Raw genomic sequence first — 25,548 nt, 5'->3', positions numbered from 1 at the left:
GTGCTGTAAGTGTAAAGAAGCAAATCTTGTTACTATTTATATTTCCAAAGTCTGCAAAGCAACAGTTAGCACACAGTTTTGCTGAACTTGCCTTGAGAGAGAAAATGCAGGCTAGAAAGACCATTTATCCCCTTCAATGTGCCTTATGCAGCATTTTGCTGGAGTGCTGGAACAATTTGTGTGGTGGGGGTGCTGAGAGCCATTGGACCAAACTGTAAACCCTGTATATAATGGAAACCACTTCAAGCCAGGGGGTACTGCCACACCCCCAGCACCCTAGTTCTAGCACCTCTGGTGTTTCATGGTGATTTTCTTCACAAGAGCGCAAAGGGGAGGTTGGGGTTGTGGGAAGACATACGCAATAGACCTACAACTTCATGGTTTCATGAGCCAAAAGCGGCAGCGACACTGATCGCTACTAAAGCCAATGCATTGAGTAGCAATTAAGCCTTGACCACACTGGTGCCACTCATCTTGGGGTGACGAATTCCATTCCCCTGATTCTCATAGAGATTTACTATGTAAAGAGCTCTTGCTTGGACTTTGCACAATGGTCAATCAAGAGCTACTACACATACATGCACAGAGGGCCAGTGCAGCTACAGCAGGCACAAATTTGGCTTCCTATGCATAATTTACTGTACTTCATCAAATGCAAGTCCATCCTTGTCTTCAATGGCCTGATCCTAAGCCCACTGAAGTCAATGGGAATCTTTTCATTGTCTTCAATGAGTTTTGGATCAGGCTCTAAATTCATTGAAATGGCATGTCTATGTATTCGCTTACAATAGAGAAAGTCTTGTCTCTTACGTAGAGAAAGTTTTCATATTCTCCAGCTCAGTTTCAGGAGTATTAAAAAAAACGATTCAGTCCAAGGAAAAGAGATAAAAACATATTACATTCTTCTTTTACTCTAGATTAAAGAAATTAAAAATAAATGTTGTTCTGGATCCAATCCAAACAGAACAATATGATCATTTCTTAATAAAGATGCATAAGCACTTAAGGATAAATATAAATCTGATCTTCCAGTCCTTAGGTAACCCTCTGAATGAAGCAATGAGCATTTTACCCAACTAAGAACTGCAAGATCAGACCTTTCATTTTGTTAACAGGGAATCTTTCACGTAACTCTTTTAATCAAATAGTACAATGAACTACAATGGAACAGGTGTTAGCAATTAGTGGCCCAGTCCCACAGCCCCTTATACTGGTGAGTTGTCCTTTGTCACCCAAGGAGTCACTGATTTCAGTGGGACTTGGTGTGAGTAAGGATTCCCCCAAGTAAAGATTTGCAGGATCAGGTCCTCAAACAATAATAAACACACCGTGGAATAGAATGTAAAGGCAGAGTGATGAATTCTAACCTGGTTTACACCTCAGACAGTTTTGCAGCAGTGAGAGTTCTTATTCAGAATTTGTAAAGGCAAAATTTGGATCAATATATTGACATGTATAGGAAGTTTATTTTTTGATAAATTTGTTTATATAATATATATAATTATATAATCATCAATTTAAACAGTAACAATAATTAGTAATATCTATTTTTCATATATATAGATATATAAATAAATGATGAAACATAACTATATGTGTGTATATAGTGCTTTAATTTATTATCTGGTAAAAAGAAAATGCCAAGGTAGGTTCCACATTATTTGCACATTTCATCTAATGGTTCATCCCTAAATAACATATTCTTTTCTTGCCCTTACCATATCCATTCTGACAAGAAATTTTAGCTGGAATTAGCAATTATCAGCAATGAAAAAAATCATTCGAAACAATGATACAAGATGAGCTGAAATTGCTTGATTTTTCATAATATCTATGGGCAGAAGGGGATACATGCACTTGATAAAATAGCAAAGGAAGACATCTGTGTGATATCTTTCTATCTGTGCTATAAATATGTACATACAGTAAATATTTCATTTAATACATATTACAAATTTTAGTTAATAATGGATATTTAAAGTGACTTGAACGAGCAGTTAAAAGATACCCACTGAGATTTTCAAAGCAGTCTAGGGAATTTAGACATGTGTCTACATTAATTTTTAAACTTTTCCATTAATTTTAATAGAAGTATGTCTAAATCCCTGAGAGTGTTCTGAAAATGTCCAACAGCTATAATCCATGTTACCAGGTGGGTTTTAAAATGTTCTGACTGACAGTGTTATTAGCTATTTTCTCAGTTACGATTCAGGCCCCAGTGCATCCAAGCACTTAAGCACATGCACAGTCCACTGAAATAAATGGAATAACTCAAGTGCTTAAAGTTACACATGTGCTTAGGTGTTTTGCTGGATCAGGATCTAATGGGCATATACGAGAGAAGATGAAAAGAGTGGGAATTCAAATATTTTCAGAAGGGTAGAGAAGCCAAAGCGGCAGTAGCTCCCCTCTGTACTGTCCTGCTCCTGCCCCATTAAAGTCAATGGCAGCTTTGCCCCTGACTTCAGTGGGCATAAGATCAAGTCCTACGCCTGCAGAAATCCCTCCATGGAAACACTTCACAATTGGAGCTCCAAGAGAAATCACCCCTTCCTTCCCTTTGTCACCACCACTACCACCACTCTCTCTCCCCACCAGTCTAGTTCATTATAGTCTGGCATTTAAAATACCATTTTAAATCAGCAAAATTTCTTTATTGGCTAAAAATGCCAACATTATAAGCCACGCATTTGACTAGAAGCAAAGAAGCATTTCAAATTAATCACACATTTGAACAAGTCCAGGCAGGAAACGCACAGATCAGTTGCCTATTATGATGAGAAGTCTATGGTTCTCTCTCTTTAGGCACTTCATAGAGTTTAGAATCGAAGGCCAGAAGCAACCTGTCTGACCTTCTTCATCCTCACTTCAAACACTGCACAAGCCCTGGCAAACATAAACTACACACCCAGTCTCACATGTTGGGCTCAACCCTGCTTTACTCTGGTAAAAACCCATCAATATCAATGGGAGTTTTACCCGAATAAGTGCACAACTCGGCGCTTTGACTAACTGTAGGGCATAGAGGGAAAATTGCAATTGTAAATCCTAATCCTACTCTCTACTCTGTATCTGAAAACAGCTACATGATGCACTATCTGGCCATGGGGGCAGGAGAGATATATAGTCCCTACTGCGTCTGGTGCCTTGTGTATCAGTCACCAGCCCCACACCTGAGGATGGGGCACACCTACAGAGGTTTTGCCTACATTTCATGTTTGTTAGGCCTCAGGGCCAAAGCTGTTAAATGTATTATATTTTGTTTCTTTTTTCTAAATGCTAGACAGGTAATCTGCCAAATTCAACAGTTAACTCAAAACTTTCAGAAATTATTTAGATGCTCTGCTGCAGGGATGATTGGGCAGGCTGCCAATTCTAAAGAGACCCTGATTTGATGAAGAGGGCTGGTTTCTGACTCAAGCATGGAACCTCCATTGCTATAATCAGCAGTTCAGAGGGCCCTTTGAAAGTACCAAATCACAGACTGATGACTCAGTCCCACCCGTTTCTCTAGGGAGTCGTTTTCCTCCACTACATTCTAATGGAGGTCCCATGAAAATGAAAGCTTGACAGCCTGTACTGCACCTTCAGACTCCCATGAGGCGTAGCAAGCCTAAAAGTGGTCAAGGTGGGCTGAGGAGAGGAAGTTTATTTGTGTTGGGTTTTTACATAGTGCCCCTTACCTAACATCCGAGTGCTCATTCAGCACCTCTTGCACAGCCTCCACCTGTGCGACTCCTACAAAGTTCCAGCCAGAACTAAAAAGTTACCTTTCCCTGTGCAGCTCCATGGAGAGGCCAGCCCAGCCAGGTGTTTAATTTCCCATTCTGATACCCTTGTGGGTGTAGGGCTATGTGGTACCAGTTGCAAACCCCTTGTACTTGTTGGGGTAAATCAAGCCCTGCATGTGTGATAAACTATTAATATTTATCTTAAACTGAACACACACACACAGATTGTTTATATTTAACTCCGCTCAAACTTCACTATGTGGCCAAGTGCCTTGGCTATTGTTTCCAGCTATCATTAAATAAAGGGTCATTTAATTGGTCCTTCCAGTTAGCCTGACAGAAGGATGCCTAGCACACCCATCAGCTTTAACCAGGTCTACAGGCGATTGTCTACAGAGCAAAGACCTGTTTGATGGCAGCCATTAACATCTTTCAGCATAGTAATACCATATCTACAACTGGCCTTTCTTCCTTGAAGCTGGTAAATCACCACTTAGGTCTAAATCCTGAAAACACAGACCTTCCAAACAGGTTCAGGCAGCTACTTTTTATAGAATGTCATGAAAAGAAAAACAAACATAGATATGATATAATTACAGGGTAATAAAACTATAAACACTACCAATATATTAATTTTATGTTTATTTTTTTCATGCTTGGTATACCAGCCTACAAATCTCCTCTGGTTTTGTAGTGAACAAAAAAGATGTGTTGACTATTAAAAGTCTGTGTGTCTAACTTTTTCATCCATAAAACTAACAGGCTGGTATACAAGAAAAATCATCATGCAGAGAAACTCATCCATAAGAAGAATAAGTGAAGTATATCACCATAGATAAAAGTGCGTGCATGATCTATAAAGACTTCATCAACCTAACTGTGAAAAAGTGCTGCAGGAAGAGAAATGTTGATTTTAAATTATGGATGGCCAAACTGATACCAGTAACATCAGAGCCATCTCCCAATTCCTAACCCATTGCCTGTTTTTTAAAACGGTGCTTTGCTGAAATGTTCAGATAAATGTTATTTTCAATGTACAGTTTTTCTGGTCAGGACCAGAGAGGTCAAAATATCAAGAAAGAGACTCTTCTCACAGTATATCCAGACATGGTGACAAGCCATTTGCTCCAGAATCAGGGTGACCTAGCAGGTTAGGGGATGTGATCATACACATCATTCCTCTGAAGGTTTCGAAGGGGGAGGCAGGTCAGTTAGGCACACCACAAAGTGCATTTGAGTAGTGATTTGCCATCTGACTGCTTAAAGAGAGGATCACATTTAGGCATGGTTAGTAGGCTGTAGATCCTTCCTGAAGACCTGCAATCAGGTAGGTAGGAGCTGAGGCCCACTAGCAGAAAGTTGTGGATTGGGAAGGGTGGGACCTAAGGAGTCTGTTGCAGGAGGCAGCTCCACGGGGGAGCAAGGACAGACTGTTTCACAGCTTGAGGGGGGAGAGGGAGGAGATAACTTGAACAAGCTTCAGATAAGCCTCCAACTGCTTGTCCAAACCTATCATAAATCCTGAACCTCTGGAGATTGATTTGAAGTTTGGCCAATGTCATCCCTCACAAAACTCCACTCAAGTCAGTAGATTCACAACAGGGATGAATCTGTCCCACTTATTTTGATATGCTTAATTTATAATACTTGCCTCCAGAAAGGGTGCATAGGACTCCTCCATAGCTGGACATATAGCAATATCAAATAGAAAATTCATGCATCGTTTTCTTGTTATAACAAATGCAAAGCTGCCACAAGCCACTCTATTCTTTATTTAAAATGATAGCTCCTGAATATGAAAATCAGCAACCCCAAAACGACTCATGCCAATATAGAAGAGCTACAAGTAGATTACACATCACTGAGCTGTAATAGTAAGCCTGCAATTAACTCATTGCCACACTGAATTCTGTGCATTAAAAGTGCATTGCAATTTTGCAGAAGACATCTCTCATGCCAGTTTGAGAAAACATATTACAAATGATTAAATGGATTCAGAATAATGTAGAGATTTACATATCTGCCAAATTAGAAATGATTTTTGAATAACTGACAGCTAGGAGAGAAGCTTTTGAACGATAGCAAAAGGCAAAAATCCCTAAATAAAATAACCAATTTTCAGAGCACAAAATGTTAAGGATAGCATTGTCAGACATTCAATGTCATTCCATCTGGGATAGCAGACCAGTAGAGCAGCAGATCTGCCAATGTATGTTGCTCTTCCACCTAATTGCTAGATCTATACAAATCCAGAGCAAAGCACCACATTCTGTATATGAATAAAACTTCCAGTTGCTTAAATTACCTGTTTCTTTAAGACATCTCCCAGAAAACCAACCGTCTGTGAAAATGTCAGCTCAGAGAGCAGATCATCAGGTAGAGCCAAGGCAATCTATAACAGCTGGGGATCTGCTCCCAGATATCTTTGATACTCATTCTGCTTTGAGTTGCATTCAGCATGGTCTTCTTTTTCTTATACTGCATCCTGACAGTATTATGTCACTTTGTGGCAATATATGAAAAAATGTAGGTAAAGTGGTGGAAAATGTGCTGTTAAGCTATAAATTTCTCTCTCCCTTTCCCCCTCTCTCTCACACACACCTCCTAAACTAAAAATATCCCAAAATGTCACCAAGAGCAGAACTGCAATATTCTTATTTAAAATTATCCTATTTGATCACGAATTCTACAAAAGAATTGTAGAAATTACAGTTCTCTTCTATCATCCACATTCAGAGCAATTATACTCCACTAGCCTTAAAACAAAACCTAGAGCATAATGAGAATTATTGTCCATTTTCATAAGAGATCAGTGGGAAAAAAATCCCCAACCTTACCTTCAGTGAAAATCCTGGAGCCACATAAGATTGGGAATGAGAAGCTTTTACTCATTTGAGAATTCTTCTCATAAGAAAAGGCCTAGAAGCTAGTTCCTACTTGAAAAACCAGCACGGTGAGGAAAGTTGTAGCTTACTGAATGAATCAGCCAAACATCTGATCTCTAAGGGTAGTAACTGTTTGAATCTGGAATCTCCTCTGTGAAATAGGAAGTAGAAAAATAATGCTCAGGACCACTTAAGTAGTAGATATAGAAATGATTGGTTAAAAGCAGCAACTAATGAACACTAGGCAAATAAAATACATTTTTTAAATAAGAACAGAATGAAGTGCTAGAAACAGCAAACACCACCACTTTTTGGTATGGAAGGAAAGGACAAGGAAATTGCAGGATTATGTGTTCATCAGATCCTTGAAAATAATAGTTGCACAAAAACAATTGTGTATTGTACCTTCTTTAACAGGACATTTCTGGTCAAATAGAATGTTCATCTCATATTACATTTGAATGGTGTTAATGCTTAAAAACAGACTGACAAGCACCAGGAAATCAAGGATAAAACTCCATGACTCATTCACATTACTGCAGCAAAATAAAAGCCCAGTTGAGCTCCTCCACTCACAGACTTATTCTCAATGTAATACACCTTGCACAACTATGGCACTATATGCAAATTGTAAATGACAACTGACAGCTATCTTATAAGCAAAGGACAGAATGCCAATCTGAACTTGAGGCTCCCTACCTTGTAACACTGGCATCAAATAGATTGAAATATGTTTTTATGCATTGTAGATTTAAAATAATCTGCAGAGTTTATGAAAGCTGCATAAATTAACGCAAGTTACCAGGAAGTCTGGTATTTGAGAGCCTGATACATTGGGTAGGCAGATGTTAAAAACCTGTGTAGCAGAAACCGCACACCCTCCCCACTCTAGGAAATCCAAGCTCAATGCTCAATGACGCAAGCACTCCATTCATGCATCTCCTATTGAAATCAAGTGTCTGCAGGATCGCACTATTTGGTTATCACTTGCACATGAAAAAAACCCCTCAAATTCCATGGTCCCCCCTCTATTTGGATAAATAGGTCTGTACTGTATTTTATACCCATTCCAAACTATCACTTAGTTACCCAACCCAGTCTATTATAGAATCACAGAAATGTAGGGCTGGAAGGGACCTCCCGAAGTCATCAAGTCCAGCCCTCACTCTGAGGAAGGACCAAGTAAACCTAAACCATCCCTGGCAGGTGTTTGCCCAACCTGTTCTTAAAAACTTCCAGTGATGAGGATTCCACAACCTCCCTTGGAAGCCTACTCCAGAGCTTAATTACCCTTATAGTTAGAAAGTTTTTTCCTATATCTAACCTATATCTCCCTTGCTGCAGATTAAACTCATTACTACTTGTCCTACCTTCAGTGGACATGCAGAATTACTGATTGCTGTCCTCTTTATAACCAGCCCTCACCATATGTAACACTGAGGAAGGGAAGGTTAAATAATCAGCCAGCTGGATGCAACCCTTAAGGATATATCAAAAGGGTATTGAAATGGTAAACAGGAACATTCCTTGTAGATAGTTATCAAAGCCAGGGCAAGTAGACTTGAATCTTTAACATGTTTGCCTGTATTGTTAGAGGAATCAACAAGAGATGCTAAGTGTGTCTGTCTGTGTATACACACCAGCTTGTTCGATTTCACTCAGGATCAGCTCCTGTATCATATCACAGCACTGAGATATATTTACAGTGAAAACAATTATGAGTTTATACCAAAGATCAAGATTTATGATATAGTGAGCAAGGATAATGGAAATAGAAAGGTTTCATACTAGAATTCCTAGAGACTAAGCTTAACTTTAATAAGCTAACCATATATCTAAAGAAACTTATCTCATACCAATGTCCTTTGCAGTGTTTCCAGCGAAGGCATGGCAGCTTACCCCCTGCACCCTATGGCTTGTTTTTAACTCTTTACTTCTTTCCTGTTGAGTCCATATGTAAATGCGGCTTCCATTATGTTGGCTTCCAATGCTTAATCTACATGGCTGACAGAGAAACAGGTGTATCAGCATCCTTTGTCTTTCAAAACCTGTGTGTCAGCTCTGCCTTGGACACTGACTTTAAAACATATTCTCAGTACATATACTCAACTCCTTAAATATCATCCATACATATATCTCACAATGATTATGAGGACCAGTATGACAAACTTTTATTAGATATCTCACATGATCTCATTTATGGATGAATGCCACGAAAGCTGTGTAGTGAGTTTGTCAGGCCTGCTAGCAGTTGCTGTTATAGAACAATGAGCTCCCTTTTGCCAGCTGGCACCAATGGGTCTCTGCGTCACACTCATGAAGTTTCCTTCAAATTGTACTATAGTGGGTCAGATTTGCCCCTCACCTCCATCCCTTTGGAACTGGCATTGGGTTCAACCACAGTATGACCTTAGGTCCAGGCAACACACCTTTCTCAGGAGCCATGTGGTCCTTGCCTGCAGCTGTAAGAAGCCACACATCAGAGTGTGGGGAAGATGCAACTGCAGAAGAGGTGTTACTGCTCGTTCAACAGGCACTAACTTCTGGGAAGATTTCAGTCAGAAACAGTGTTTTCCCCAGAAATTGAAATCAGGGGGGGTGTTCAAAAATACAGAGATGTGGGGGCTGAGGACAGATGAGGGGGTGAGACTGTTACGGCGAAGGTGGGCTGTATGGCATCATAGTAAACACTGAAAAATGTGTCACAACCATTTTATTAGATTTAACTCATGTTTTTAAATCATCATCACACAAATTAAAGTTGGCTACACAAGCCTCCTATGAAGCACTATATCTACATCCTTCTTGGTTTCTTCTTGTCATTTTGCACAAATCTGTTAAAGAACTTCTGGAACGCAGTCCATTCATTTTTGGTGACGTCTCATGCGTCCGATACTTCCAGTCCTTCATGATATGCTCATGATCATGCAGAAGGCGACTTCTTTCAATTCTATTCAATGAGGAAAAAGAATGCTCAACTGTAGCTGTTGTGATTGGGACTAGAAAGAGATGAATTCCTACTTCTTTCATCCCAGGAAACATAGCACAAAATTTGGGTTGAACCACTAGTGATGATAAAGAAGTAGTTGAAGTCAAATCTACATTCATTCATCGTATGATATTCCACTCTGTGTTCAAAGTCTCTATTCCATCCTGATCACATGGCAGCCCAACTGCAGGTGGGGCCTCACTTCACTCAACTGTCAGTGTTTTATAAAACAGGCATCTGTAAAAGCTACATAGAGGTTGATAGAATCCAGAAGTTGTTGTTGTAGAGATGTAAGAATCAAGTCAGTGTACTTTACTTTTTCAGCTGGCTTAACAAACACTTTTTGTCCTCTTCGTTTAAGGAGTTAATATAAGTACCCTAATTAGTCAACTTCTGAACTGAAGTCTTTGCTTCTTCCAGTACGTTTTCAATGGATATCTCTCTGATTGATCCAAGTGTAGCTTCCATTGCGGGACAGAGTTCTACTACTGTTGAAGCAACTGCTTGGATGGCATTGTTTAATGACCCAAGTGGTTTCAACAGCAGACTTATAAGAGAGAATGGTGATTGTCTTCTCTGAACTTAGTAGCAAAAGTAGTCCACCAGCCTCACTACTTAGATCTGTCCCATCTCGGTAAATATTTTCCAAAGCCAATAATAATGGTTTGCAGTAATTTTAAGACAACTGCCATAAATCGCTCATGAGAAAGCCAGCAGGTTTTGAACTTCAGTCCCAGTGTATCTTCTATATTTTCCAAGACATTCAGTTCTTTTGGACTCTTGCTAAAAAAAAGCGTATAATGAAGACATTTAATGTATAGCTTTTTAAATGCCTTTTGAGGATTTTGCAGCTCGTACTAGTGCTAGTTGGAGTATATGGCCTCTTCAGTGTGTATTGGAGAGTTTAGAGTTACACTTTTCTCTGAGAAAAGCTTGTATTCCACCATGTCTTCCAGAGAAGTTTGCAGCTCCATCAAATGCACAAGCAGCCATCTCTTTGGGGTTCAATTTGCAAGCATTTAACTCTTCTAAGATGTGGATTGTCAGAGATGCAGCCAATGTGTCTTCTATAACCTGAACATCTAGAAATTCATCTACCGGCCTACCATGGATAACATATGCAGTGACTTAATACTTGACACTCATTTGCATCGGTGCATTCATCAGCCATGTATGCACATTTTCTGAATGCAGTGAGAGAGTTCTTCACTTTTTCAACTGTTGAGCCTTTCATTGTTGCACTGCATGCTTCTAATTAGTCAGTTGAGTTTCTTGCAGGAAGATAGTGAGCATTTGCTGGTCTTGTACGGAACCAGTGTCCAATTTCAGAATTAACAAATAACAATGCCCTTAACATTGGCCTCCAGTTTGTAGTGTGTGCTATCTCTTGCTTAAAGAGAAAGTATGATGTGACAGCCATGTTTGTTCGCATAAACTGTGTCCAGCATTCTTAACAGTGTCATTAAGTTCTTCTAAAATTGACTTTGACAATGACTGGCTTATAAGGCTTTCTGCATGTCGATGTAGTCCAGAGGACTGGTGTTTTGCAGCGTTTGCACACAGTTTGTCAACATTGGCTTTGCTGATCTGTCTGGCAAACCAAGCTCCTCCACTTTTACTATATAAATCCATGGTATGCTCACACCTTGAATACCGCATGCAGTTCTGGTCACCCCATCTCAAAAAAGATATATTGGAGTTGGAAAAGGTACAAAGAAGGGAAACTAAAATGATTAGCGGTATGGAACAGCTTCCACATGAGGAGAGATTTAAAAGACTGGGACTTTCCAGCTTGGAAAAGAGACTACTAAAGGGGGATATGATAAAGGTCTATAAAATCTTGACTGGTGTGGAGAAAGTGAATAAGGTCCTTCACATAACACAAGAACTAGGGGTCACCCAATGACATTAATAGGCAGACCATTTAAAACAATCAAAAGGAAGTACTTCTTCACAAAACGCACAGTCAACCTGTGGAACTTTTTGCCAGGAGATGTTGTGAAGGCCAAAACTAGAACAGGGTTCAAAAAAAAAAAAAAAACTAGGTAAGTTCATGGAGAATATATCCATCACTGGATATAAAGAACAAAATTGTCAGACACATAGATGAACATAATTTGTTGGGAAATAGTCAACATGGTTTTTGTAAAGGGAAATCATGGCTCAACAATCTACTAGAATTCTTTGAGGGGGGTCAACAAGCATGTGGACAAAGGAGATCCAGTGGATATAGTGTATTTAGATTTTCAGAAAGCCTTTGACAAAGTCCCTCACCAAAGGCTCTTAAGCTAAATAAGCAGTCATGGGATAAGAGGGAAGGTTCTCTCATGGATTGGTAACTGGTTAAAAGATAGGAAACAAAGGGTAGGAATAAATGGTCAGTTCTCAGAACAGAGAGAGGTAAATAGTGGTGTCCCCCAGGGATCTGTACTGGGCCCAGTCCTAATCAATATATTCATAAATTATCTGGAAAAATGGGTAAACAGTGAGGGGCAAAATTTGCAGATGATACAAAACTACTCAAGATAGTTAAGTCCCAGACAGACTGCAAAAAGCTACAAAAGGATCTCACAAAACTGGGTGACTGGGCAACAAAATGGCAGATGAAATTTAATGTTGATAAATGCAAAGTAATTCACATTGGAAAACATAATCCTAACTATACGTATACAATGATGGGGTCTAAATTAGCTGTTACTACTCAAGAAAGAGATCTTGGAATCATTGTGGATAGTTCTCTGAAATCATCCACTCAATGTTCAGCGGCAGTCAAAAAAGCGAACAGAATGTTGGGAATCATCAAGAAAGGGATAGATAATAAGACAGAAAATATCATATTGCCTCTATATAAATCCATGGTACGCCCACACCTTGAATACTGCGTGCAGATGTGGTCGTCCCATCTCAAAAAAGATATATTGGAATTGGAAAAGGTTCAGAAAAGGGCAACAAAAATGATTAGGGGTACGGAACGGCTTCCGTATGAAGAGAGATTAATAAGACTGGGACTTTTCAGCTTGGAAAAGAGATGACTAAGGGGGGATATGATAGAGGTCTATAAAATCATGTGTGGTATAGAGAAAGTAAATAAGGAAGTGTTATTTACTCCTTCTCATAATACAAGAACAAGGGGCCACCAAATGAAATTAATAGGTAGCAGGTTTAAAACAAACAAGAAATGCACCGCACTGTCAACCTCTGGAACTCCTTGCCAGAGGGTGTTGTGAAGGCCAATACTATAATAGGGTTCAAAAGGGAGCTAGACAGATTCATGGAAGATGGGCCCATCAATGGCTATTAGCCAGGATGTGCAAGAATGGTGTCCCTAGCCTCTGTTTGCCAGAAGCTGGGATTGGGTGACAGGGCATGGATCATTTGATGATAACCTGTCTGTTCATTCCCTTTGGGGCACTTGCCATTGGCCTCTGTCAGAGGACAGAATAGTGGGCTTGATGGACCTTTAGTTTGACACAGTGTGGCCGTTCTTATGTTCTTATGGCTATTAGCCAGGATGGGCAGGGATGCAACACCGTGCTCTGAGAGTCTCTGTTTGCCAGAAACTGGGAGTGGACAACAGGGTATGGATCACTCAATAATTGCCCTGTTCTGTTAATTCCCTTTGAAGAACCTGGCATTGGCCACTGTCGGAAGACAGGGTACTGGGTTAGATGGACCACTGGTCTGACCCAATATGGCCATTTTTATGTTCTTATGTAAAAATTAATTATAATGTAATAAAAATATTTAGCACAGAAACTCCCAACACTAGCCAAAATTGATCACTTGGGCAACACAGCTCTGTCTGCGGGATACCTAGGCAGAGTAGGTGAGTTCATGTAAATACAGTCTGGTCCAGAAGCCTACCCTCCACCCCTGGCTCACCACTAGCTGTCAGGAGAGAGCTCATTCAGACCTGGCTTACAAATCATAATTTTAAATTATAAGGATGGCCAACATTGCCAAAACAAGAGTGCCAACATTGTCAGAAAAAACAACAGGTGTGTGAAGAAGCTAGTCTTTGTTCATACTTTTTAAACCTATTATATTTTTTCAGGTACAAGTATTTTATCATCTGCTGTATATGCTTTTAAAGTGTGTATTAATGTTTCAATTTAAATTCAAATTTCCAACCAATGACTAAATTGGCAACACTCATGTAACTAGTTGAGCACTGGCGGGGGGGGGGGGGAGTGTGTGAAGGGAAATCCATGGTCAGAAATCTTCCTGGAGCCAAGGAAAGTATGTCACACAGAGCAGTTGCTCCTCAGCTTTGCTCGCTCACCAAGCTAGACCCTGGCACTCCACAGCCCTTATCAGGAGGAGACGGGGCTGCCATTGTGTCTGGGGTACAGGGATAGCTTGAACAGAAGCTGCTATTCTGCCTCTCTCCCTCCACTGGGCTGGATTTTGCCAATCTGCTGAGTTTTGCCACCCTCTGCATCATATAGGAGAGGGTAGCACGGTACTGAATGATGAGAAAGGAGAAGAGATTTTAACAGGAATTGAAAAGCATTATGCATCAAAAATAAACTTTCTAGCTCAAAGTTACAAGTTCCACCCAAGAAAGTGACTATAAAGAGAAAATGTCTGTGTTCCCAGCCAATATAAAAATGGTTTTCAGTCCTTGTGGGGCTGTTCCTTCCTCCCCTGCACAAGTGGGTGGGGTCTGACTCCACCCTACATAAGCATCAGCCAATGATACTGAGCTGGCCCATTGCAGGGAGTAGGCTGCTTCTGGTAAGAGGTGTGACAGTGTACCCCATAAGGGTATTTATGGGGGGGGTGCTCATAAATGTATGTATGATATAACTGGAATAGAGTTTTGCTACATATGCCATGTAACATATCTATGTAAAGGTTATGATCTACTGGTTATGTTCATCCTAGTTGTATACAGGCACCATTTGTGTGTTCAAAGTTATGAACATTGGCTGTATAATTGCTTGATTTCTAAGTAGCCTTAATGACAGGTTTCAGAGTAGCAGCCGTGTTAGTCTGTATCCGCAAAAAGAAGAACAGGAGTACTTGTGGCACCTTAGAGACTAACAAATTTATTAGAGCATAAGCTTATATGCATCCAAAGAAGTGGGCTGTAGTCCACGAAAGCTTATGCTCTAATAAATTTATTAGTCTCTAAGGTGCCACAAGTACTCCTGTTCTTCTTTAAGTAGCCTTAGTTAGAACATTTGGTCACTTCTTGGGAAAGGAATGCGCAAATTAAGTGCTCAATCAGGAAGCACTTAGCAGACAAAAGAGCTTGGAAGACTCCAATCCACATAAAAAATCTACCTGAGAACGTTCAAGGTAGCATGTGGGTAATAGCTGCTACCTGCAAGTCCTGAGTCATGCACGGGCATGTGACTTGCCCATGTGATTCCAAATCTCCATTTTGTGACTGGATTCTACACAGGGTGAGGAGGGGGACTCCACCCACAAGAGAAAGTCTATTTAAACCCCTGGGAGACCCCTCCATTTGGTCTTCAGCTGGCTAAAGAAGGAGCCTCTCCACCCCCCAGGATACTTGAAGAAAACTGGAACAAAGGACAGTAACTACAGGGGGTGTGAGTGATTGCTGGACCCAGGCTAAAAGGAGATTAGTCTGTAAAAGGGAGCATTCTGGAACTGGTGAGAATCTTATCTGTATTCAGTTTGATTAGACATAGATTTGCGCATTTTATTTTATTTTGCTTGGTGACTTACTTTGTTCTGTCTGTTACTACTTGGAACCACTTAAATCCTACTTTCTGTATTTAATAAAATCACTTTTTACTCATTAATTAACTCAGAGTATGTATTAATACCTGGGGGGAGCAAACAATTGTGCATCTCTCTCTTTCAGTGTTATAGAGGGTGAACAATTTATGAGTTTACCCTGTATAAGCTTTATACAGGGTAAAACAGATTTATTTGGGTTTAGACCCCACTGGGAGTTGGGCATCTGAGTGCTAAAGACAAGCACATTTCTGTGAGCTGTTTTCAGGTAAACCTGCAGCTTTGGGGCAAGTAATTCAGACCCTGGGTCTGTGTTGGAGCAGACGGGAGTGTCTGACTCAGCAAGACAGGGTGCTGGAGTCCTGAGCTGGCAGGAAAAACAGGGATAGAAGTAGTCTTGGCACATCAGGGGGCAGCTCCTAAGGGGGTTTCTGTGATCCAACCCGTCACAAGGGGCATCTGCTGGGGGGAAATAAAGGGGAATCACATTTCCTTTCTTAGGTACTTCCTGGGGTTGTGCCCTTGCACAAGGCACAATCTAGCCCTTGAAAAGTGCATTTTTCAAAATTAAAGAGGGAATTTCTTTACTTTAGAGACAATCTGTCTTTTCTCCTCCTCTAATTCAGACATTTCAGTTTAACACTGAGGCTCAGTTATCTATTAACGACTATGACAAGATGATTACTAATCTGTTGGTGAGATCTAGCCCAAGGCAGTTGAAGGTTAAGCTGTGGACAAAAAACCTTTTTGAACAAGGTTCTCCAGTTGAAGACCATCACTCTGAACAAACAGAGACCCACATTCACCAAGAAGCAAATGAACACTAAGCATAATATAAATTTTAACACTGAGATTCTCCAGTGAGACTCTTCCATCAAGTAGAATTAATTCATAAGAGATGGGAGAGTAGTCAGAAAGAAATATGTTTCCCCACATCTAATGGCTAAAGTCAGGTGGACAGTTATCAGATGTTAAGTGAGCGCTCAAATACCTACCAGCCAGTATATAGATTTATTTTCCACTGAGTCATTTCCACTCCCTTCCCCAGGCTAGAGTCCAAAAATTTATCATTTTTAAAAAGCCATAGCACATTGCCAAGTAAAGAATTAAAGCAGTCCACTCCCCAAAACTCAGCCATCAGCAAAGTGAATAGTCCAAAGTCTAGCAACTGCACTAATTTGGTCACTTGACAGCTGGAGAGTTTCCAGGCACTATTAAGGGATAGTCACATCCACACTGAAATCTATAAAGGCAAAAACTCTGGCTACTATGAAATAGTCCATCAATATATTTAACCTCTCAAAATCCAGAATACTAGCACTGGTTCCCTGGGACTCGTAAAATTATGTTGATTCTCTGCACCTGAAAGAGTCATTCCATTCACTTTTTCCTCCAGTTCAAAAGAGATATATTTAAGCCAAGCGGTGTCTTTTCTTAACCATGATCAAGAGATTATACTGCAAAACACTCGGCAGAGTCTTACTTTTTTTTTCTGCTTTAGTTTAAGTTTTTCACAGATCATAATGCACTCACCAGCAAACTGACTGTCACTAGTTAGCATTGAGGATTCCTTCGAGGTGGCTGAAATCCTGGTCCTGCATTGCCAGACGGATATCATCTGCATAGACAAAATGCCTGGCAGTTGTGATAAGTGGTAGGAAGTAAACAGTGTGTTTGTTTCATGAAAGTGAGCTGTCAACCCGGCTTGGTTGAAAACACTGGAGAGAACTTTGGGTGAGATAAGCTTCTTCTTTAGACAGGAGTTCTTCTTGAGACAGTTAGTTAAGTTTAGCCTCTAAAAAGTGTGTTATGGTTTTGTTTTCTATATAACCATTTGTTTCCAGTATTCTTACTATCACTTGAATCTCTGTTCTTTGATAAGAAGCTTATTCTTGTTTTCACTATAGCACTGAGACACCCTGGCCTCAATTTTAGTGGCTTCTCAATCTGTCAGCTGATCGGGATATATATATATCAGGGGTTCTCAAACTGGGGGTAGGGACCCCTCGGGGGGGGGGGGGGTCACGAGGTTATTACATGGGGGGGGTCATGAGCTGTCAGCCTCCATCCCGAGCCCTGCTTCACCGCCAGCATTTATAATGGTCTTAAATATATAAAAAAGTATTAAATGATTAAGGCACTTAAACTAACGCACTTGATTCAGTCATCTATGTAGATACAATTGTAATATACATAGCACCCTACCAATAGCCCTCAGCTTCTCCTTACCTATGATGATGGTCTTTTCTTACTGGAAAGTTCCCTTTAGAGGGGAAGGCCTTGCAGAATTCTACTGCACTTCTGCTGGCAGTAGAACCAAGAAACTTGTCAAGAATCAGGGCCTGCAGCAGAGCTAGTTTCCAGGCATCCTCATCAGTACAACTGGTCTGCAGCTGGCTGCATAATTAGCCACACCACCAGATTAGCTGCAGCGGCAGCAGGCTGGCTCTTAAAGCAGCAGCAGCTGCTTGCAGGCTTCTCAACTCTCATACCCCCCACTGTGCCTGCTCTTGCATTACTTTGTTCCTGCTGCTCCTGCCTTTCCTCCGCCTTAAGCCCCTCCTCGCTCAATACCCTGCTCACTCAGTTCCTGCCCTCCAGTGTGACCCTTGGTTTGGCTCCTCATTCTGATTCAACCCTCACCTCTGGTACCCAGTTCCTGCCCTCCAGTTTGACCCTCGGCTCTAGCTTCTGACTACAGACTCCAGCTTTGACTCTAGTCATGAGGCCTGACACCTGCTCCAACCACCAGGCTAGACCGCCTTCATCCCGGTGATCTGGCAGATTGAGAAGCCACTAAAATTGAGGCCATGGCCCCTCAGTGCTAGCAGGGACCCTACTGAGGCCCCAGCGGAACTGGTGGGTGCCATCCAGAACATGCAGGTACAATTAACCGCCCTGCAATGACAGAATGCAGCCCCCTGCAGGCGCAGTTTGCTCTGCTGGCTCCTCCTACTCCACCCCTTTTGGAGCCAAAGGTTCTACTGTGCCACAAATTTGATGGAGATCGGGACACGTTTCGGGAGTTCCTGAGCCAATGTCAGCGCCTGTTCTTTTTACACCCCTGATCATTCTCCACAGACCAGGCTTGTGTGGGGCTCATCTTACGTTTGTTGACAGGAGAGGCCTTGCCTGTGCTTTCCCACTCCTGAAACAGTCCAACTTGGACTTGACCATCTTGCCTTGATGTGTCCAACTTTGACTCAGTGGAACTGGGGCTGGGGAATGGCAGGGCCCCAGCCCATAGGAGGGGGCGGTTCAGGCTGAGCTGGTCTGTTTCTCTCTCTGGTGATTCCCAGCACTCACGGGCCATAGTTGGCATCACAGGGTCCCAAAGTCAATTTCCAATGCAATTCTGAATACCATTAGTAATTCAACTACTAGAGGCCCTAGTTAACTCAGGGGCCTCAGATAACTTTAGGCCCCTGTGTGGTTCCCACCATACACAAGGCAGCCCTCTTACAGCCTTGCCATGAAAGGGAGCCCAGTTTTCATGGTCCCCACAAGCACAGGCTGCTTTTGATAATTTGAAACAAATTCATCATAGCTCTCATCTTGATCCACCCAGATCCAACCACACTGTTTATGGACATCACCAGGTAGAAGCCAATGATACCAGCATGATTATTGGACCATCACCAGTGACACTGTCAAGTACAAGACCTGTCAAAAGATAAGAGATCTGCCCAATTCATTTTAATGAGCTAACTCAGTTTCTTCAAACACTATGTTTCTGAATCAGAAACAGCAGAACTAAATAACGAAAGGGGTTAAGCAGAGGTCAAACTAGTCCCAGTTCTGGGCAGTTATGAACTAATTTATTTTAAAACGCATCATTTTTTCCCAGAGGATGTAGAAAAAGCTGTATGATATTATATTGCAATTACCTAAGTGACAGTGCGTGATCACGTAGTTAAAGATTGCGGGCAAATCCTATGGTCTGTTCCACCTGCTTTGCACCTGATCTGGTGGTACTAGTTTTTTAAAGACTGGTGTAAGGGCATGACCAGAGAAAAGGGATGTGGTTGGGACATCCATATTGTCCAGGAATCCCTGGCTTCCATGACAGTCATTTGAGGCACCTGATGTAAGCCGAGTTGCCCAGAGGCTACTTTAATTTATGAGGGAGGCTGGTCTGGAAATCGGACAAACCAACAATCAGGGGAATAACCATTTGCACCTCCAATATTTCAAGCCCTAGACAGATCAAAGAAAGTAAAGACAACTATACTACTCATGTAGGTAAAACAAGTTCAGTGCTCTTAACTCACAGACTAATTTATTCCTTAGAGTGCAAGAAAACACACAAAAGAAACTGCGTTTGAACTAAATGTATTTAATTGTTGCTGAGTTACATCTGCACCAAATTCTGAGTGGACGATATGAGCCAACTGTATATTATTTTCAAACACACCCAGAACACAAAAATGACTGGACCAATTTACTGAACTTTTCTTTAAAAAACTGCCTTTAAAAAAAAAGAGTGGGGGTGAGGATCTGGTGCCTGTAAAAAGGTTAGAGCAGCATTAAATAGGGTCTAAGCATGGAGGATTCCCCGGCACAGGAACGGAGGAAGACAGCTGTTGTCTGTCCTCTGAGAACTACATTGCAAGCTCTGCAGTAGGGGGGCATGTTGAGGACAGAGCTGGGGCTGGAAGGCATGTGAGTGGCAGGACCAAAGCATGCAGCACTACAGAGATTCCAGACAGCACTTCAGCTCACGGGACAGCCTAGATAGGCTGCCATAACTTGGACAAGGCCCCGAGGACTAAGTTATTCCAGGGCTGTCCTGGTCCCCTGAGCAGGTCAGAATCAGGAGGGCACAAGGTGTCTCAAAGCCAGCGTGGCTTCATTCTCCCTGGGCTGTGAGTTCTGTACTGTGCCTCTTAAAAGGTGCAGCACTGAATTTCATCTGAGATATGAAAAATTGCATCCAAAAATTTTGTTTGAGAAAGTTATGAGTAACGGAAAAAGAGGAAGACTCCAATAAAAGCTGCATTCCAATCTTAACCCCCTTATCTTTTGCTGTTAGTATACTGGTACACCAAATACTACTCAATATTACGTTATTTAGTGAATTTTGTCTTTTTTCATTTAATAATTAAGTCAATGACTAATTTTAGTTTTGCAATACTATTGATCTGATACATTCTTTAACACATATTGGCAATGGTCATTGACCTATTTATGCAACACTGTTTTTGTGGTATTTGACCAGCTCTGATAATGAGATGAGCATCAACATCAATGCAGTTTAAACAGAGAAATATGAAAAAAATTATGTTCTTGAAATATGATGCTGAAGGCACACTAGGTTTGAAAAGTTGGCACAACTGATAGCTTCGTATAGAGTAGCTGAAAGCTGGTTGTCAAATAATACAAACCAAGGCAAAGAATGCTGAATACTGTCTTAAATGTTTTGAGTTGCTTGTTTGGACTTGCAAGAGAAATTTGAAAACTGGGATGCATAGTCAGTATGAACTAACACCCAGTCTAGGTGCTTTACCTCCTCCTCCAGCACATTTCATCATTTTCTGTTAATTGTAATTTTTAACAACCTAATGACAAGCAATCTTCAAAGAGACACAGAAGAGCTTTGAGAAATAGATTGGGTACAAAGAATAGATTGCATATAGTCATGGATGCAGGGGTGGATTACAGCAGGATCATTGAATCTGTGGGATCAGGGCCTGGCCATGTGAGGAGGCTGAACACAGCAGTGAGTCAGTGAGGAACAAAAAAGATTTTATGCTGGGAGGCTGGGAGGGGAAGATCAAGGACTCCAATGTGGGGAGGCAGACTGGAAGGAAGAGTTCATTTCAGTGGCCAGGAGAGGAAGATTAAGGAACTCTGGGGATGCAATGTTATTGGTCTGGGGGCTGAAGTTTTGGTTATCTGGATCCTATTTAGCTTTAAGCAATGGAACACAGTTTATTTGAAAAGAAATGGGTGAGATTTAAAAAGTTAAAAGGTGTAAGATAAATGCAAGCGCTATTGAGTAAATACTCTCTAAACGGATGGACGGAATCATCTGAAATACAGTAAAAGGAAAAAAGATCCTGAACAGTGAACATATTGACTATCACTTTGACAAAAGCCATTAAAGTAACATCCTAGAAATAGAAATATTTTGCACTTCTATAAGACTTTCACCTGAGTGTCTCAGAGCAAATTACAAACATTAACAGCAGCTCTCATTCCATAGTACGTGCAGGGGAATGTTTACACCCAAGTAAAATCTATTTGCAGTGGAATTTTTTTTAAATCACGGAAATATTGCTTTTTCCAAACCTAAATTCGGTCCCTAAATTGATCCAACTATGGCCTTTTAATCAAAGATTGCTGGAGGCTCTTTGCATATCAGAGATTTGTTTGGGTATGTGTGACAGGGTAGGAGATGGAGGCAAAAAAGCTGTGCTAAAAGATAGTCTGCTTGCTTCCTAAAAACACACGTGTACATAAATTTTTGCCTCTCAAGTGAACTGAGGAGTTTTTGCTGGCTGCAAGTCTACAGTGAAATTCACTCCTGTGCCAACATAAGGCAAAGGGGTGAAAATCACCCATGCCCTAGATCATTAACAAAACCAGATAGTTTGCAGTGGATCAACATGTAAAATATATGTGGGGAATAATGGAAAAATTCTCCTGAACTCTATCATTAAAAGGTAGCCTAAGCCTGCCCACTTCTGAATAAAAAAGCAAATGTGCTAACATTGTTCCCTTTAGAAAGGAAAAGCCTTTATATTTTACAGGCTCATAGAGTTCATCAGTGGTGACTGGCTTATTCTGTCCCAGCTTCCAATGAATAGATGAGGAAGAGGTGAAGAATTATTAATTCTGGAGATTATTAATTCAAAATCAATGGAGAACAATGTAAAAACACAAGAGCTAACAAACGATAGGCTGTGTACATCTATCCATTATTTGGAAAGGCAACACAGTAACATTGGGCTTTATTGTGCTCAGCCCTACACAGGTGCACAAGGTTAGGTGAGGGGCCAAGGAACCTCTTCAACGTGTACTGATGATCTGCAATTGCCACTGTGCACAAGAACTGACAATACCAATGTTGGCGCCAGAAAGGGGTATGGCCAAAGTCCTGACCCTCCAGTGCATCAACCAATGAAGTTGGCTTGTGATAGGGAGGCATGTTTGCCATGCCTCCCCACCTCCACTCCTGGCACAGTGACCTGATGAGGCACAATGCCTATGGGAGCTCTTACTTTGCACTGCCTCCTGCCATGGCCTCTCTTAAAGCCACAACTGAGTGCTAAACTCATATGGATACTGAGAAAGGAAGATGAACCAAAACCAGAACTATTTTTCCAATCCCTTCCCACAACTTGAGACACGCATCTAATGGGACCATCCCTGGTCTTGGTTTAGATCAGGGGTGCCCCACCTATGGCCTACCAGAGTATTTCATAAGGCCTGCTGCCTGCTTCAACACAATATACTAACAGCAGATTCATCAGCATTTTGTCATCATGCATACATCATTTTAGTTTAAATGTGTGTAAACAGAGAATAGTGTACATAGAAACAACCTGTCTAAATACATATGAAACAAGCTGAACTTAAAATATAAATCAACACAGGTGACTTTAAATCTTATTAAAATATGCAGAATCTGTTGGCCCACACAAGGTTGTGCTTAGGTGTATGTGGCCCTCCTGTGTAATAAGAATGGGCACCACTGATTTAGATGACCCAAAATTAAAAATTAAAAACCCGAGCAATGAAGTTTTGTGGTTGAACTCCACTGGTTGAATACTATTCATCTACTACATTGATGAATATCACAGTTATTAATTAATTTATTAAAATATTATGTGATGAATAACTGGTGGTGATTAACGACAATCTTCATCAAATCATTATTCAGTGTGGATCTCTTCTGCTTTGGACTCAGGCTCTTGTTTTGTCCTCTCTACTCAGAAAGCCTGCTGTGGTGTGGAAGGCGTAATGTACGTTCAGGGAATTACAGATTTGGTCTTCAAGGGTAGGAGATGGAGAATACTTTTAGTGGTTCTGTCTCATTTTATTTCAGGTAATTCAGGGTCTGATCTTGCAAGTTCTCCAAAACCAAAACTCTTCTTGACTTCCATGGGAGCGCTATACATGTCCTCATCTCTTTTCCTGCAGTGTTCTCATCCCTTTTCCCCACAGCAGAATACAGGACAATTATTGTCCCTGCTTTGGTCTGAGAAAGAACTGCAAGATTGGGTCCCCAATGTTTACTAAGGCAGTTAGAATTAATTTATGATAATCTGAGGTATCGAGAGGGCAATCGGAAAAATCAAAGCTCCTTAATTGGCACATCCCAGTGGACTCAGAAACACACCATTTAAGGAATGATCCTGATGATCAGAGGCTCATAAAAATACATTGGACTTAGAGATAATCACCTGTTTCATGAATTACTGTAAAAAAATAAGCATAATACAATCCATTTGACTCCTTGAGTAATAGATACCTGACAAAGAAATTGTAGTTTAACAACTCTGGGTGATTTTTCACATTCTGATTTAAAATTGGTTTAGGTTTATGAAATTAAAATAGACTAAGCCCTTTAAAGGGTAATAAAATAACTAAGATAGAGTTGAGGAAGTTGAAATCACACACATTATTTTTCTTGAGCAGAGTCGCAGGCATTGAGAACATGGATCTTAACCACAATTATGCATATTATTGATACACATTAACAGAGCAGAAGAACATGCCATAACAGCTCTGAAGAACCTTTTATCAGTTCACAAGAAATCAGTTTTATACAAAGAAAAAAAATAAAGGAAGGAACTGAGACTAAAGCCGAGTGAAAAGTGAACATTTTTCATTGAGTATTCATTTGAATTCAAAAAATGAATTTCTATCTGATTGTTTTCACTACCCTTTTCATATTTGCGTTCTATGAACATTTGAGCAGTCATATTTTACTGGCACTAATACTCAAGAAAAATATATATATTAAGCTCCAGTGTTTGAATATGCACCATGGGTAAAATTCAATCCTGTGCAGACCTCCAGCAAAAGGCTCATCTTTTACTTATGCCCCATGTAAGCCCTCAAAATAGGGCTAAGGCGATACATACACCTGTGCTGCACAGGGATGAATTTTACCCCGACAGAACATTTTCAATCATATATTCTATTTCAATATTCAAAATTTGCCATTTGTGCATAGTGGTTAGTCACTTAAGTCATTAAGTAGAATTAATGTCATGAGACCTGTGTTGCTGACCAAGCGTGCCAGTTTTGACGCTCAGCTACCACAGTCCCAATGACTGGCTTGCAAGCTATTCACGTAGCAGAACAGTTGTTTGCACAGAAATTTGTGACTCATTTTATTAAATTAATAAACTGAAGCAGTCTATCAATAGAACAATACCAAAGTCAACTAGTACATTCATTCAAAGTCCCAGATCTAACTGAGCTGAGTGGTCCTTATTTTTGTAAGCCTTATAGTAGTATCGTCAACATAACAGAACTGAAAGTAAATTACTTTCATGACAGTCTACATGATTATGGTTCCTGTCTTGACAAATGACTTTTTTATGGGGACAGAGTGGACCACAAGATGGCTTTATTGTCATTCAACTAATCTCAGTATTAGTCTGGGTTGGGTAATATTAAAAAGCTAAAGGAACTTGGAAAGCTGCCTGTTTAGTTATAGATTTAGGCTCCAGTCCTGTAAAGAATTACAACCATGTTTAAAGCATGTGAGTAGGTTCCACTCGTTTTACTCTACTACATCAGTCCCAATGGAACTAGGTGCTTGAAGTTAAGGGCATGCATTAGTCCTTAGTCCCCTATCCAGCAACCCCTGGCTCTAGTGAGTGATTCTTTTCCATGCAAGCAGCCGTACTGACTTCAGTTAAAGCAGAGGCAAATGGTTGGCATTCTATTTATGATAGGTGAAATTCTGGCCCAGCTGAAGTCATTGGGAGTTTTGCCATCAACTTTAATGAAGCCAGGATTTCACCCTACAAATTTCAATTCTAGGATACAACTCTCCAAGCCTCTACTTTGAAAATACCTGTATATTGTATCAACCACTTTGTAAAGTTCAACTGACTCACCCTTTTAATACATACATTTGATTAATTTCAGAGACTGGGATTTCCCCTTTCTAGTCCCCATTTCATTACTTTATGCTTACATTCTTCTTTTCTCAGGTGCTTTGTAGGTTGGTTTTTTTTTTTTGTTTTTTTTTTTTGAGGGCTGCAAAGAC

General features: G+C 40.6%; 1 long non-coding RNA gene across 12 annotated transcripts in view; it reads right to left on the bottom strand.

Moving 5' to 3' along the window:
* Window positions 1-25,548, bottom strand: part of LOC101945653 (uncharacterized) — a 100,894-nt gene that overhangs the window by 32,406 nt on the left and 42,940 nt on the right. Inside the window, exons 1-2 of one of the 12 annotated variants that reach the window (XR_010588690.1) lie at window positions 17,547-18,631; window positions 16,851-16,935 (exon numbers count right to left, since the gene is read on the bottom strand). The exons of 10 other annotated variants lie outside the window; for them this stretch is intronic. This is a non-coding gene — a long non-coding RNA (uncharacterized LOC101945653). Of the gene's footprint in view, window positions 1-6,568; window positions 6,781-16,850; window positions 16,936-17,546; window positions 18,632-25,548 lie in introns of those variants that run through there. One more of the 12 variants, XR_508840.3, reaches the window with a different exon arrangement.

The sequence above is a fragment of the Chrysemys picta genome, chromosome 6, assembly GCF_011386835.1.
Source record: "Chrysemys picta bellii isolate R12L10 chromosome 6, ASM1138683v2, whole genome shotgun sequence".
Classification (NCBI taxonomy): domain Eukaryota; kingdom Metazoa; phylum Chordata; order Testudines; family Emydidae; genus Chrysemys; species Chrysemys picta.
The sequence above is the reverse complement of the archived record's forward strand: the minus strand, read 5'-3'. Positions and strand labels throughout refer to the sequence as shown.